Source organism: Schistocerca cancellata, chromosome 10, assembly GCF_023864275.1.
Source record: "Schistocerca cancellata isolate TAMUIC-IGC-003103 chromosome 10, iqSchCanc2.1, whole genome shotgun sequence".
NCBI classification, from domain to species: domain Eukaryota; kingdom Metazoa; phylum Arthropoda; class Insecta; order Orthoptera; family Acrididae; genus Schistocerca; species Schistocerca cancellata.
This window is the reverse complement of record NC_064635.1, coordinates 38,340,229-38,356,085: the sequence shown is the minus strand read 5'-3', so window position 1 is coordinate 38,356,085 and position 15,857 is coordinate 38,340,229. Positions and strand designations below refer to the sequence as shown.

The window sequence follows — 15,857 nt, the reverse complement described above, 5'->3', positions numbered from 1 at the left end:
ACAACACACACCCACGCCCGTGGGAGGGGGGGGGGGTGACTCGAACCTCTGACGGCGCTTTAGTTACTAATTACTGTACTTCATATAGGGTAGTGCAGATGTGTCTGCACTATGTCACCACTGCTTTGACAACCCCGCTGTCGAAGAGTTGGTATAACTTTGTGGAACGGTCTGTACGCAGGTGTTACTTATGGTATAGCAGGGTGGAGCGACTGGAAACTCAGGAGTTCAGTGTTAGTGGACTAAACCGCCATCACATCACTGTCGATGTAGCCCCCTTGCTATGTCTTACGAAGTGTCAAAATGGAAAGTCTGGAAAGCCCAGTACTGATTAAGGAAGTGCAGAAACAACGGTGGCTGTACAACACTTAAGACCAAGGCTACAAGACCAGACATACAGGGTTATTACAAATGATTGAAGCGATTTCACAGCTCTACAATAACTTTATTATTTGAGATATTTTCACAATGCTTTGCACACACATACAAAAACTCAAAAAGTTTTTTTAGGCATTCACAAATGTTCGATATGTGCCCCTTTAGTGATTCGGCAGACATCAAGCCGATAATCAAGTTCCTCCCACACTCAGAGCAGCATGTTCCCATCGATGAGTTCGAAAGCATTGTTGATGCGAGCTCGCAGTTCTGGCACGTTTCTTGGTAGAGGAGGTTTAAACACTGAATCTTTCACATCACTATGCGTGAAACTTGCCCGCACGCGTTCAACCGTTTCTTCGCTTACTGCAGGCCGACCCGTTGATTTCCCCTTACAGAGGCATCCAGAAGCTTTAAACTGCGCATACCATCGCCGAATGGAGTTAGCAGTTGGTGGATCTTTGTTGAACTTCGTCCTGAAGTGTCGTGCACTGTTATGACTGACTGATGTGAGTGCATTTCAAGCACGACATACGCTTTCTCGGCTCCTGTCGCCATTTTGTCTCACTGCGCTCTCGAGCGCTCTGGCGGCAGAAACCTGAAGTGCGGCTTCAGCCGAACAAAACTTTATGAGTCTTTCTACGTATCTGTAGTGCGTCGTGACCATATGTCAATGAATGGAGCTACAGTGAATTTATGAAATCGCTTCAATCATTTGTAATAGCCCTGTAAAAGGGAGAATCATTGTGAGCTGTTCAGAGGCCTTTTAGTGAGAAACGTGGGGTGGAATGGATGACGAACAGAAATAAGATCTTGATAAGCGCTGACAGTGAATATTTCATTTATATTTACAAACAGTGTAGACTGAAATGCGTCCACGAATAAAATGTCACCAAGCCAGTTTGTAGACTAAAAACACTAGTGTTCGTTTGTGGAACAAAGACAGTGCAGGGTCACTGTCATTGACATGTTTCCCCTCCCTTCCCCAGCATAAAGTCAAGGTCACCCTCCCTCTGAAGGTCAAAGTGAAAGTGAAAGTCAAGGTCACAAGATAGCAGAATGCAGTAGACGAGATGGTTGATGAGATGGTAGACCTTAGCATGCTGTGGCAGACAGGATGGCAGATCATGAAATCAGATAATTTGTGGCACTGCAGTCACCTACCTCGAGGTGTTACAGTCCTCCACCAAACGAGTCACTTGTGTTCTATTCGCATTAGTGGCAAGACCATGAAGTGACAGCAGAGATGAAATGGCTCTAAGCACTATGGGACTTAATATCTAAAGCCATCAGTCCCCTAGACTTAGAACTACTTAAACCTAACTAACCTAAGGCCATCACACACATCCATCCATGTCCGAGGCAGGATTAGAACATGTGACCATAGCAGCAGCGCGGTTCCGGACTGAAGTGCCTAGAACCGCTCGGCCACAGCGGCCGGTTCAGCAGAGACCAGCTGGGCAGAATAAGAGGAAGTAAAATATGACTATCTTTAAGTATTACCAGCCATCACCTCTCATTGTATGTGTGTATGAGTAATCATGATCTTTCCTTTTTGACCACCACAGTGTTCTGAGATATCAGAGAGGACATGCTCCCATCTCGTGCACCGTCCCTTGTAGAGCCACAACAGCACACAGATAGCTTTGAGCCACATTCAGGTCTTCTGTTGACCACACCACCATTTGTTGAGCCACGGCAGCTGGCAGCTGGCTAGCAGGTATATCTGATCAGAACACACAACTATTCATCAAGCGACAGGAACTGGTTTACAGCTACTTGTCACGACATGTAATTTGACTGCCAGTCGATGGAAACATGTGGATATAGACATACAGGCAGACAGCGAATACTAAGTAGTAATGGAAACTGTGAATGTCAAACATAGTGTGAAAGTGCATTTTTGGCCAAATGGGTTGGAACAAGCTATCTCGTGCAGTGCTGTGCATCAGTGCTCACATGACAACAGAGTATGACACATCTCATCCTCCTGTCATCCTAGTTGATATTAAGGTAGCCACGATAGATGTCTATGTGAAGGAAACACTTGAGATAGGATCTAGAGACCACCCATTTAGCCATGCAATTCAAGTGTTGTGAACTTATGAGACGAAGGGGGTGCAGCATTAGGTGTGTTAGACAGACTGAATTGATGGCAGTACTATGTTAAAGCTGCATTGAGTGGTGACATGTGCTATCTGTGTTAGCACAGTTCACATGTGAATGACTTAGAGCAGTGTACAAGAACATGCATTTGTGCAGCATCTACATCTGAAACCTTAAGCATTAACTCCATACAAGAATTTATGGAGTATAAGAACCAGTTATTCGGAAAATATTGTAGAAGCTTACTGCACCCAATGTGCAACGAAATAATATTTCAACACAAATGAGTTCCTCGCCATCAATCATGAGTGAGGTTTTGATACCCAGTAAATGCAGAGCAACAGTGTTGGTTGTTAATTTAAATGAAAGTATACTGCAAATTCTGAACACTGAAGCGTCAGCCCATACTTTGAACACATTCATTAAACCACTGCAGAAGGAGAATTCAACATCTGCACCGTGCGAGGTGGCTCAGTCGTTAGCACACTGGACTCGCATTCTGGAGGACGACGGTTCAATCCCGTGTCCGGCCATCCTGATTTAGGTTTTCTGCGATTTCCCTAAATCGCTCCAGGCAACTGCCGGGATTGTTCCTTTGGAAGGGCACGGCCGACTTCCTTCCTCATCCTTCCCTAATCCAATGAGACCGATGACCTCGCTGTTTGGTATCTTCCACCACATCGACCCAACCAAACCCACCCAACATCTGCAAAACGTCTTGTTACCAGTTTACAGTTTTATCTGCTTCATATGTTGGCATCCCAAATTTACAACTCATCGGATCATATAGTACAGTCAAGAGCCTTAGCCACCTCAACAGTTACAGCCTCACTTCAAGAACAGTGAACTAACGTACTGAGCTCTACATTTGCAATGGAACACCGATATCTGTACCAAGTGATAATCTTAGTGGAGTGTAACAAAATATCTGTGTTTTACCTTGAAGTGGTAGAACCTGACTAGGCCCATCACAAGTCATGCATTTCCATTAGAAATGGGGACAGGTACATGTCATTCATTGCAACTCAGAGGAGGGTAATAAAAGGAAGAATTAACATGGGGAATGAGTGTTGATTAGGAAACAGATTATCATCGTCGTATTAAATAGCTGAGTAGTCACTTACATGCTTTTCATTTCTTCCTCTCGTATCCCTTCCACTGACAGACCCGGTATCTTTGGTGGGGATTACTGTTAAGACCATGTTCTTAAGAGAAAATTTTATGGAAGAAGTGAAGCTGTAAGACAGTGTCAGACAGCGTTAAAATGTTAACTGAACTGTTTCTTGAAATGTGCTTGAACTGTGTTACAAACTGTTAGTCACTTAATATAGAACATAGCGAACGGAGAGACTAAGAGCTCAATTTATAATGACCAATGCAAACAATGTTAAATTACATTTGTGTGTGCGATCCTTGGATTATGTGGGTGCTAGTGCTGATTTCATTGCGTGACAAGACACGGCTACGCAGGAGACAGTGCAGTGAGATGATTTCAGAAGTGGCCGGTGACAGGTGTGAGATCAAGCAGTCCAGCTGCAGTGAAAACAACACCTTAGCAGAGATAAAGCAGTGGAAGATGCAGCACTCCTGAAAGTTGTACGTCACCCCAGCTTCAGCGACGGCGGTGAGCAGAGCATCTCAATGGCATAACGCAGAAAGAAGCAGATTCTAGTATGTTTAATGTTTGCAGAGGCCAGTGAAAGGGTCTGAGTAAACTGAGTGCGTTTGAAGCGTATAGTGTAATAATTGTATATTGAGAAACAGTTATGTAAGAGTACCAAATCTTACTTGTTAAATGGCTAGCGAAGAGGAGAGAAGATACCCTCTTAGTAGTAGGGAAGGTGTGCAAGTGGATGATAGTAAGGAATATCCTTCAGACCAGCTACAAGAATTTGCATATGGATAATACTGGCTATGACCCTTCGATCAGATATAAAAAGCGGATAATGATGTTGGAAATAATGATCATGAAAATGTAGATTCGTTTTAAATAATTGCATTGAAAATGAAAATTATGTAATGTCTGACCACAATGACATGGTGGACTGCAATGAAGAAGCCAGGGAAAGAGGGTCTGGCGTCGACATTTCAAATGAATGGACAGTTGGGTAGTGCAGTTTAAGCCACAGTAGTGCATCAGCTTGTAGTTTTCCAAATGAGAATAGTAACTAAGATAATAATGTGGAGGACTAGATTCAAAGTCAGATGCATACAGTGATGAACATTCTAAAATAAAAAATTCAAAAAGTAGAAGGGCATAAAAAACTCATCAAAAGCTACATGAAGGGCAAAATGAGCTCAACAAAAACTTCAAGGCACTGGATACAAATATCATTGAACTTGAAGCTAAAATTGACAACGTTATCAAGGGGATCCTTGAAGAAACGAAAAAAAAAACAATTATTTAAAAATTTAAGTGAGTACAAGTATGAGATAAATAACAGGATCAATGAACAATCTAATATTCATAATGAAATGAACAGCTCCGATTAGCAAGTAGAAGCCCATTCAGTTAGTAACAATCATTTAGGACCAGAAACTGATAATAAAGTATTTAATGTACAAAATAATGTTAGCGAAATTTCGGACACAAATGATCAAAGTAAACACAATAGAACTGTATCGAAACAAAAACTGAAGTATGTAAACTCAGTATTATTGAAGAGTCGTCTCATACTAAATCAATATCTGAACAAACGTGTTAATGTAGTAGTAATATTTCCTACGTAGAATACATTTGCAAAGACAGCGTAATTGTGATTCATATCGATTTGAGAGGAGTGACAGTAAATGTTAAGATCTTTGCAGAAGTAGTTAGGGAAATTGTGGGCACTAAAGTCACTCAGCTTACTGGGAAGATTAAATGCAAAGCAAAATCGCAATGTGACTGGGAAACGAAAATAATTATCGTTAGTCAAAGTGATAGAGCAGTTAGCATCACTGTAGACAGAGTTCGAGCTGTGACAACAGAAAGGAACGTGCAGTCACTGACATTCATGCATCCCTTAGAGGTAAACATTCCAATTATGTGGATGCAATGAAAAACTTTCCAGTACATTAAATGTAAATTTGAAGTCACTGAGGTGAGAACAGTGGTTAACAAAAGCAGACACAGAGTTGTAGGTTTAGAGGAGAAAGTAGTAGCTGGCAAAAGAAAATGGAACGTTGTAGCATCACGACAAATAAAGTATGAATACCGACCTCAGAAAGCACTGCATCTCTTGCGCTGTTAGCTGACGAAAACCACCCGGCGCCCGCGTTATTGGCCATTTTCCTTTCATATTGCTTATCATCCTCTTCATTCATTGAGAACTAAATCTGTCATCTTTATCATTCTTCCCTGTCATTGAAGAAAATGAGAGCTTTTAACATGTAGGAGAAGTTTAAAGAGTAGTAAAGCAAAGAATGTACAGAGTAACAAATATTGACGTGACTCGCAGTTAAGCCTTAGAGGCTAGAATGACAGAAGCACAACTCACACATATGAAGGCCTTTTGACCGAAAACTCACATGTTTAGTAGTTTCTTTGTTGTACCTGTCTCTTCTATGTGGTGAGTAGTAATGTGTACTTTTCATAGTATTTTCATTACTCCAGCCTCGATTTTCCATTGTTTGCTTTTAAATAACACAATTACGTAAGTAAAATGGAAAACGAACTTCTGCATAACAAAGAAAAATGACCTTGTAAAACCGAATACAAATTAGTAATTCGGAAACTGAGTCCCAAATTTTTTGATGATACGTTGACACTCTCGTTCACTCCAGAAAATGTATCGGAACTTCAAGCCTAAGAAATAATTTCTTGTAATTGTCGCATAACACAGCTGTAATTGACGTAACTACTTAACATTTTCAGCCAGTGGATGTGCAGCAGAAGCTATGCTGACCATAACATGGCCAACATTTAAGCAAATTTTCAAACAGCTCGGATTAGAGAAGGGTGGGGAAGGAAATCGTCCGTGCCCTTTCGAAAGAACCATCCTTGCATTGCCTTAAGCGATTTAGGGTAATCACAGAAAACCTAAATCAGGATGGCCGGTCACGGATTTGAACTATCGTTCATACAAATTCGAGTCTAGTGTTCTAACCGCGGTACTACCTCGCTAGGTGTCTGTACTAAGTCATACTTTTTTGTTTATTGCATGTATTTCAGTCCCTTCCGCTACAATTTTATCCCTCTACAGCTGCCTCTACTACCACGGAAGTTACTGTCTGGTGTCTTAACAGATGTGTTGTCACCCTATTCCATCCCTCCTTCTTGTCAGTTTTTTCCATATTTTCGTTTCCTTACCGATTCTGCAGGAAGGCCTATGTTTAACACTAGTAAACTTTTCTTGAACAGTGCTAGTCTGGTTTTATCCGCCTCGTGATTAACAGCCCTGATGTTAAGTTTCTCGCTGTTCTCATTTGCGCTACTTCTCATTATTTTCGTCTTTCTTCGTTTTACTCTCAGTCCATATCCTGTACTTATCAGACTGTTCATTCCATTCATCAGCTCCTGTAATTCTTCTCAGCTTGCAGGGAGGGTAGCAATGTCATAAGCGAATACTTTCACAGATATCCATTCACCTCGAATTTTAATCTTACTCTTGAATCTTTCTTTTATTTCCGTCATTGCTTCTTCGCTTTACAGACTGAAAAGCAGGGGCTAAAGACTACATTCTTGTCTTATGCTATTTTTAATCTGAGCATTCCGTTCTTGGTCTTCCACTCTTATCGTTCCTCCTAAAAGCAGTAATGATAAATTCATAAACACATAAGAAAATTATCTGAAATCAGTAACTATATGTAAATCCAAAAGTGGCTACATTTAGGTATTATTAAAAACAAATCGTAGTTCAAAGAGACATATTTACAAGGTGTTCGCTCCTTAGATAAACTTGTACATATTTGATACCTAATCCTATTTTAAAATCTATGTTTATAAGAAGAAGGTGTGCTATATAAAATTGTAGAAAAAATCAATTTAAAGACCAAATGCCACGTCTCACAATAACATACGTCTTGTAACTCATGTTATACTCAGCCGGAAAACAAAAAAATACCTCGCATAGCTAGGAACACATCTTCGGTTTCCATAAGGCTCCTGTGTGGTTTCCACAGAAATACAAGCATACAAAATCCGCCTTCGCCTCTGTTGGAACATCCGAAGGTAGCACAGCCTAGCACAGATTCTGAGAGTTTGCCGAATGAAATTCAGATCACCAAATACATATCGTACAACTGACATCACGCATACACCATTACAGTACTGATTTCATCTCAAAATACTTTCTTATTTGAAATCGTATTTAAGCTCGCACTCATAAATTCTATGCAAAAAGCTGTCCTACTTAAGTTCAAACAATACGAGTACGGAGAGCACAACACATTTTTGAGTAACTGAAATACCTTCTGATCGTTTCCAGAAGGCTTCAAAACAATAATCGAACGTTGGAAAGCACTTCTAACGTACGACTCCTAAAGGATATTTGCCAATTCACTCATTACTCGCGCCAACTAAGGTGACGATTCCCGTAAGAGTTCGAGCAAAGTGTGCGCATTCGCACAGAAGAAGGTCAATGACCGGGTAGCCTTTAACTATATGAAGATAGTAACTGTCCTGAAAGAACAGATACCAATGATGACCAGGCAGCTTCTCTAGAAAGAAATGATAATTAATCGAAACCCTCAGCTGCCAACAGGTGTTGTTGATATTCCTCAATGGGGAGAGCTGAAAATGTGTGCCCCGACCTTTCACAACAGTTACTATCTTCATATAGTTAAAGGGTACCCGGCCATTGACCTTCTTCTGAGAGAATGCGCACATTTTGCCCGAACCTTAGTTGGCGCGAGCAATTAGTAAATGGGCAAATACCCTTTAGGAACAACAATACGAATGTAGGTTGTGGACAGTTGAGAATGTGGGTCTTACGGGAAGCGTGCAAGGGATAAGACCTGCAGACGCGCTCTCCTCTGTGCCCTCGGTGGCTCAAATGCACAGAGCGTCTGCCCTGTGAGAAGGAGATCCCATGTTCAAGTCCCGGTTGGGGCACTCATTTTCAGCTGTCCTCATTGAGGTATATCAACAACACTAGTTGGCAGCTGAGGGTTTCGATAAATTATCAAATCACAAGGTGACTGGCTACAAAACATACAAAATGAATGCTTGTTGACTTCAATTCTCCAGTAAGGTAGTTACAAGTGACAGTCACTTCAAAGGTATTACAGCTTTTAGATTTAAAATAATAATATTTACTTGCATGTTTGAGTGGGCGGACGATGACGATATACAGCTGTACGAAGTCAGTTCGAAACAAATTCGCTGAATGCGAATGTTCCAATAATTTGGTCTCAGTTGTGTTAGGTATAAATGTACCACATATTGCTGACAAATGAAAAGTTCTGCCGGACCAGGACACGAACCCAAACTTCCCACTTATCGTAAGCGGTCAACTTAACGAGTTCGCTAACCGTGCACGCCTCCCAGGCCGACCTAAAGTTCTGTTACATAAGATTGTCTACATCATTGTACCATAGTCTCCTACACTTATCACGAAATGCTTGCACCTTTACTCTGTATTTCTGCACCAGAGAGAAGTCTCACATTCTGACATATGCAAATTTGGTTCGGTCTGGAAGGCGTGTACAAATATCTAATCGTTAAGGTGACTGGTAACGATTAGCGGCAAATTCATGTCCGCGTCCCGGGCTAGCACATATTTCTAGGTGTCACCAATAGGTAGCACATCTACACCTGAGACAGCTGAGGCCAAGTCATCACGATTCAGCGAATTTGTTTCGAATTAAAATAATACCACAGAAAGCTAGTCAAAATTGTACCACGTAGCACAAAAGAGAAATTTCCACACACTGTTGGCTGAAAGATGCCGATACAAGTTTTGATAACAAAAGATAGGAAGATGGCTGGTAATTTATTATTTCCACTTTCTTGACAAAAGAGATGCTGTTTTTTAGTTACTAGTGAGATATTCTCTGAATATTAACAAACAAAATAATAGCTCATATTTATATACTTACTGGCTCTTGTCTGATTGCAGTCCCAACACTGGCAGAATTTGTTTGTTGGTTTGGATCTGTTTCCTGTGAGAAAAGATAAGACATAATACAAACAACAAACTGAGAATACACGATAAAAAGTAGATAACAAGTTCTGCATCTGTGGAATTTTGCATGTGTAAAATTCTAGCCTGTATTTGAAGTTTTTTTTGTTTTGTTTCATTTAATTGAAGCTACAAGGAATTTATAATTCTTGGATTGAAGTTGACAATTAAGCCAGTTTTAATTGTTCGGTAGGGACTTTCAGCTTATGTTTACCACAGTTACTTTCTGATTTTATTCCTAGAACCTTAGTTTTATTTATATGCTGCCTTTACATACAAGACACGAAAATGACAGTATTTCGGAAATTTAAATTATATACTTTATTAAGAATTTTTTTTAGCATTTTGCAGCCCTGTCAGCAACTGTGATAGACTAATATTTTGAAGAATCAGCCTCAGTTGCGCAAATTTTCTGGTCTTTACCAGGCTTCGGCTAAATTAATCTAGCCTTCTTCAGAAGTGTAAAATTACTATACCATGCCAGAGTAAGGCACAGTCAGCATTAAAATTAAAACCGACATGGTGCCACGGTACTATAGGTTTTAATTTTAATGTTGACTGTGCCTTAGTCTGGCATGATGTAGTACTTTTATGCTTCTGAAGAAGGCTAGATTAATTTAGCCAAAACCTGGTAAAGACCAGAAAATTTGCGCAATTGAGGCTGATTCTTCAAAATATGTACTTAGTACTTTGTTTTGTCCACTAAATTATTTTCAGTCCATTGTTTGGACATACGATATAGGAGGACCAGTCAGGCGTAACGTAATCTATACGACTACAGAAAAACAGATTGAAGTTTAATATTGTTACCATAAATCCCCAAAAGCTTTTGACCGATTTGTTTCCTATTTTTGCACGATACTCTAATAAACTTTCGGACAGTCAGAGGCTAATTTTTTAAATACATGTGGTGAATCAATATGTATGTAATATGTAAGGCGGAAATGATTTTAACAAAAATTTCGAAAAGTTGGTGGCCATTTGATTTCAAATTTTTGCATGATGCGCTAATAAACATTCGGACTGCTAATGGTTATAATCCGTCATTTGGAGATCAACTGCAGCCACTCATGTACTTCTTGTTCCAAAACAGCGATGGAATTTTTATGGATGACCGTGCGTCATGTCATCAGGCCATAATGGTTCACGATTGGTTTGAATATTTGGCCACTCAGATCTCCCAACATGAATCCCATAGAACGTTTATGGGACATAATCGAGATGTCAGTTCGCGCACGGAATCCTGCACCACCAAAACATTCGCAATTACGGATGGCTGTAGAGAAAAAAAGGCTCATTATTGCTGCATGGGACTACAAACAGCTTGTTGAGTCAATGATACATCGAGCTGCTGTACTACACCACCCAGGAGGGGATCAGATACGATATTAAGACTTATCCCATAACTTTTTTCGCCTCGGTGTATAGGTCCTATAAGTAAATAATTTCTGGTGGTTAATACTATCAAAAACCTGAATAAGATAAACAGTCAAAATTTAGACAGCTCTAACGTTTTCATGATTCTCAAGTATTTCTGAATTATGAATTTATGAATTCTTGTCAGTCTTGTTGTTAGAAACTGCAGACTGAGGTAACAATATAGCTGTGAATTCATAAAAAAAGAGTTGAAAACATTCTCTCAACGACACACCAACGAAGCACAATAAGACAAAAAAGTCACAAGCTGTCTGACCACGAAACATACAGAATGCAGTCTTGTTGACCCCAAGTCTGAAAATCACTTCAAAGGGGTATTACAGCTCATAGATTTAAAATAGTAATATTTACTTGCAGGACGAAATTAATTCGACTTAAAGTCGCTGAATATAAAATAACTTGGTCTCAGCTGAGCTATGTATCGATGTACTACCTATTGGTGAGATATGAAAATTCGTGCCAAAAGGAGACTCGAACCCAAAATTTCCGCTCTCGCCTTAAGCATTACGCTATTCACGCACGCTTCACATACCGATAGAGTTTTTTGAGTGTGAACAGGCGTGTCTACACGAACATACCACAGTCTCCCAGTTTCATCACTAAATACTTGCAGTTTTACTCTGTATTCCCGCACCAGTGAGAAGTGTGACACACACACACACATGTGCAAGTTTGAGATGGTGTGTGAGGCGTGCACATATAGCCTATTGTTTAGGTGGCCGCTCGTGATAACCGGGTTGTTGTGTTGGCAGAAGAGCCAACACCGTGTTACTAGAGGAGGCCGAAATGCACGCGTTTTAGTTAACGCAGGCTGGCGTGAGGGGGGAAGAACTATACTGACGTGAGGTCTGGAACATGACAAGGAATTAGAATTCAGAAAGCGGACGTAATTATTTTGATACTTAACTTTAATTCATTCATGATGAACGTCGCTCTTGATGGTACATGATTCACAATATTATCTGTTCAGAATACATTCTTGAAGTAACTGAATATGGCGCCTTGCTAGGTCGTAGCAAATGACGTAGCTGAAGGCTATGCTAAACTGTCGTCTCTGCAAATGAGAGCGTATGTAGTCAGTGAACCATAGCTAGCAACGTCGGCTGTACAACTGGGGCGAGTGCTAGGGAGTCTCTCTAGACTAGACCTGCCGTGTGGCGGCGCTCGGTCTGCAATCACTGATAGTGGCGACACGCGGGTCCGACGTATACTAACGGACCGCGGCCGATTTAAAGGCTGCCACCTAGCAAGTGTGGTGTCTGGCGGTGACACCACACGGGCAAATCGTGTTCGCGTCCCACTCTGGCATATATTTTCATGTTTCACCATTAGGTAGCACGTCTATACCTAACGCGGCCAAGGCCATATTTTTCGCAATTGGCGAGTTTATTTCGAATTAAAACAATAACACAAAAAACTAGTCAAAATTGTACCACGCTATCACAAAAGAAAGGAAGGCTTGCTTTGACTGAAGTCGGCTGAAACGTGTCGACACAAGTTTTGATAACAAAAGATCTTTCTCCTTTTTTGACAAAGAAATTGCAGTTTTTTTATTACTATTGAAATATTCCCCAAATACTAACAAACAAAATAATTTCTCATGTGTACATACTTACTGGTTCTGGTCTGCTTGTACTCCCATCCCTGGCAGAACTTGTGTGTTCTTTTGGAACATTCTCCTATAAGAAAAAAAATGTTGAAGAACAAATTGGAAACAAAGCATACACAACAAAAAAATGAGGCAGAAAAGTCTAGGTGTGTGGACTGGTGAATTGTAGCATGCATTTGAAGCAGAGATTTCTTTTGTCTTATTAGACTGAAGGTTTAAGAAGTTTATAATTCTTGGATGGAACCTGACAACAAAGCCAGTTTTAATTGCTCTTTACATGGATTGATTTATTTGGTTGGGAACTTAAATTTGTCTTTACTACAGATATTCTCTGTTTGTAGTTCTAGAACCTAGATTTTCTTTACAAGCTGCATTTAGATACAGGACTGGAAAAGACAATATTTCAGAAATTCAAGTCAAACTGGAAGTACTGTTGTGTTAGCCACTCATTCTATCAATTATTTATTTATTTATTTGTTTCGACCAGTAAATTATTTTCAGTGCAGTGTTTGTACATATAATATAGGTCAAATCAGGCGTAACTTTCTCTACACGACTACAACTCAGGCGAAACCTAATCTATGTGACTACATAAAAACAAGTTGTAGTTTACATTTGTTACGAAAAACTTCAGAAAGTTTTTGACCGGTTTAATTCCTGTTTTTACACGACATTCTAAAAAAATTTCGTACAGGCAGAGGTTAATATGTAAAGGGAAAACGCAGTTAGGAAAAGTATCGAAAATTTATTGACCAATTAATTTCAGATTTTTTGTATTATACTCTAGTAACATTCAGACGTCTGTTGTATAAAGGCTACGTTCTGTTTTAAACAACAACATAAAGGAACCAAATGCGAGAAAGGAAATGCAGTGGCATGAAGATGTACAATTTCATTTTCTTTTTTTTCATTCAGTTTTAACATAGATATCAGTGTATTTAAACCATTAGACAAATTGTTTCTTACACATATATTCTTTCTCCTCATACATAATTTTAAATAAAAATTGTAGATACAAGAGTGTGTTGAGTTGTTTCCTTAATTGCAGACAGTTTTAAGAGGAAAGATGAGTATTTATGGCTTATCAACTTATGATCAGAATGTTACTGTACTATAGAATCTGAATCGTACAAAACTTTGCAATCCTACATGTTCACAGACTGAAACTATGAGAAATACAATCATTGAAGCTACTATCCTCACAAATACAGTACCTGGAGATACATCTCCTGTAGTCTTTATATTCATGATCCCAATCGATTTACCCATCCATTTTCGTGACTGCTTTCTCCAGTCGAGGTTTCGTTTGCGTTAACAATAAACAAGGCTGAGGGTCAGGGAGAGAGAATGGACAGAGAATGGTTTGGGACAAAGTGGATAGAGAGAGAGGGATGGGAGGAGGTAGAAAGTGATAGGGGTGAGGAGGAGGAGATGGAGAGAGATTGGGGAAGATGGAAATGGACAATGAGAGGGGGGGACAAGGATGAGATGGACAAAGAGAGTGGGCAAGATGAGGAGATATGGAGAGTGGGAGGAGGAGATGGACAGAGAGAGAAGGGAGAAGGAGATAGGATGTATATACAATTCACATTCACATTCAGCAACTTGAAAGCACTTCCAGGTTTGTTAGTTAATTTATAGTTACTGTAATCATTAAGTGATACTACATGATCAAGACAACCATAGCAGATAACAACATAAATACTCTGGGAGTGAATGAGACCTCTCACCAAAAAACAGAAGTGTTGAGTTGACTGGCACACACACACACACACACACACACACAAACACACACACACACACACACAAAGAAAACTAGCTAGCTTTCAGAATAAATATTTTCATGAGCTAGAGTGTATGGTCATGTCCACACCCAGTCCCCTGCTCCCCTCCACACACACATACATATCTCTTTATCCCAGATGCACAGTATGACGAGTGCAGTTCTGTGGTTGGGCTGGGGTAGGGTTTCCATTGTGTGAGGTTAGATGGATGGAGGCAGGAGGGGGGTTTGGGGAGAATAACTAACACCTGAGAGTGACACAGCTAGTTTGCTGGCCAGGAATGTGGTATGGAGGGGTGTCAGGCATATAGGCCAGGCATGTAATATATGGGTACTGGAGATGGTGGAAAGCAGTGCAGCATGGGTTGATGTGCTAACGTGAATTAATGTGTGTGTGTGTGTGTGTGTGTGTGTGTGTGTGTGTGTATGTGTGTGTGTGTGTGTGTGTGTGTGCGCTCCACTCGAGGAAGTACTTACATTGAAAGCTATTAAATTTCATCTTCTTTTGTGTGTTCTGTTGACAACTGAATGTTCCCACTTTTCAATGAGTGGTGTCCTTTATCGTACAGTATTTACATTCTACACAACTTACGTACTATAAATAATAATATAACATAACATAGCTAATACAAAAGAATATTATCAACCATATTTGATGAATAGGGTTACATATAATGGTGTTATAGAAATTAAGAGACGTAGAGGAAGCAGAGGTCATACATGAAGTATTTCACATTACTTTAAATGTATTAAATGTTGGTATGCATTTCAAATAAAACATATCATTGCATAACACAACACAAATATGGTATACTCAGCTTGTTCATAGATTTTTATTTGTAACTCCAAAACGTTGCTAGCATTGTAAGGAAAGAATGCAGACGATTTTCTAATATCCCTCAGACTTTTAGATGACATGGTCATCTAATTTAGACCTCTGGGTGATTTTGGTTCGTATCCACATGCTACATACAATGTAAAATAAAATATAAAGTACGCATAGAATTTGAATGAGAACGATCACATTCCTTAACCTAAAAAAAACCTTTATCTACGTATTTCAGTAAAATAATAAAGAACCCACTGAGGAAGCCACAACTCTGGTGAAACATGCTTGGGTCCCAAAATTAAACAATAATTTGTATACTTGCAAAATGGCGCACCCATACTTAATTCATTATTATTCTAAAAATGACAATTCCACTGTGATGCTGTTAGCACCAGAAAACTGTATATATATTACAGACTCAAGCTAAAGAGCCCTCTAAATCCAGCAATAAATTAATTTTACATTAAGACAACTTTCAATATTGAAATCATTGTCAGTTTCCATTTACACATTAATTTCTGAAAATAATTATTTACTTACAAATTTAATGGCCTAATGGTTAGTAACAAGGTTGAAAATTTTGAAAATATTATAAATTTTTGCTTCCTCCTACTT

The 15,857-nt window shown here is 39.6% G+C and overlaps 1 protein-coding gene across 1 annotated transcript in view; it reads right to left on the bottom strand.

Annotated features, from left to right (window-relative positions):
* LOC126106447 (uncharacterized) overlaps positions 1–12,695 on the bottom strand; it is a 115,754-nt gene extending 103,059 nt beyond the window's left edge. Inside the window, exons 1-2 of the mRNA XM_049912729.1 lie at positions 12,638–12,695; positions 9,502–9,564 (exon numbers count right to left, since the gene is read on the bottom strand). The gene's annotated coding sequence lies outside the window, so the exon portion shown is untranslated. The remainder of the gene's footprint in view (positions 1–9,501; positions 9,565–12,637) is intronic.
* Positions 12,696–15,857: the final 3,162 nt, after the last annotated feature.